Source organism: Nannospalax galili, unplaced genomic scaffold (assembly GCF_000622305.1).
Source record: "Nannospalax galili isolate Female #2095 unplaced genomic scaffold, S.galili_v1.0 scaffold380, whole genome shotgun sequence".
In the NCBI taxonomy this organism is placed as follows: Eukaryota; Metazoa; Chordata; class Mammalia; order Rodentia; family Spalacidae; genus Nannospalax; species Nannospalax galili.
The window spans coordinates 7,264,141-7,265,664 of NW_008348568.1; positions in this window are offsets into that span (position 1 = coordinate 7,264,141).

Consider the following 1,524-nt stretch of genomic DNA (forward strand, 5'->3'; position numbering starts at 1 on the left):
AATTCTGGCTCACTTCAAAGAATACACGGTATTTTTATAATTGTGTGGGAAAAAACCTCAGATTTTCACATACTAGATTTAGCCAAAATAATTGACTTGGTTCACTTTATTTCATTTGAGTGGTTGTCATGATGGGAAAAACATTTTTCTACCTCATTGGAAAATAGTGTATTACTTGTAATGTTGTTGCATGCCACTGGCTACATTTATAGTAGCTATATTTAAGAAAAGAAAATTTCTTACCCCTCTGGAAGCACCTTTCACATCTTAGGTTGATTATATTAATAAATGCATTTAGATTTTATGAGCTGTGCCCTTTATAAAATGCCCACGGACACTCTGACCCTTACTGAAGGCATAAAATATTTACATGTAAAAGAAAAGATGGACTGAATTCAAGAAGGGGACCTGAAACCAGAGAGCTCCTGCTTCCAATGGGATGGTGTTTGTGATAAGGCAGCTTTCTAAGTCAAGTCCTTAAAGAAAATTACACTCCTGCTGCACCAGGAAAGCTGCTCTTAGGAGAGATCAAAAAGTCCTTGTCTAAGGCAGATGGAGCTCACAATGGAAAGACTTGAATTGGAAACTTTGTATTCCCATTTCATCTGGAATGTAGCACAAGACACAGATGAAGAAATGGAGCATCATTTTACTCTTGTGTTTTCTGTCTTGAAAGATGCAGAAGAAAAAATATTTGTAGACACTTAGGATCTTCATAGGAACTAGTTTAAATTATATTCTGGTACCTGGAAGGATAAAAGTGTCTCATCAATAAGGAAACAGTTCTGAGACAAGAAAGGCAGAGCTTACAAGGCTGTTAGGCATGACTTAGGCTGGAGACCTTCAGGGGACATGAAGTCTTCTCTCTTTCATTTCCTAAAAGAAGATCTCCTTGTCTGTTTAACCAGAGGGTGGGCTGTGTTTTCACTATAACTTTGTTGCTGAGATTCTAAAAAGTACATGAAAACACACACACACACACACACACACACTCACACGATTAGAAATCTAAAGTAAGTAGTAATGGAAAACATAAAAGTAATAGTTAATCCATGTCATCTAAATTTTATTAGTGGTCTACAACTTAAAAAAAGAAAAACCCCAAAACTAATATACTTGTCAGATGAGATCTCAGCATGGAGAGGGGTAGCCAGGTGGGCAGGATGTCTCATCCCAGCTATTAGCAAAATAATAATAGCTGCAGGGAGATAGAGGGTCAGTTTTCTTTAAGGGTGTGATCCCTGGCAGGTAGACCATACTCCAGTGAATGGCCACACACTGAAGAGATCTGGACAGCACACATGGGACTCCATGGGTTTAAAAAAAAAAGGCAGGTAAATCTGGAAGTTAGGAAGGGAGTAAAAATGATCAAAATACACTGTATGAAATTCTTAAAGACCAAATAAAAAAGGAAACACGAAGTCTGGAAGGTAAAATATATAGAGTGAAAGTGGGAGAAACTTGTTTTCCCCTCTTTAAAGAAAAATTTATCTTTCCATTGATTTTTTTTTGCAATTTTCATAT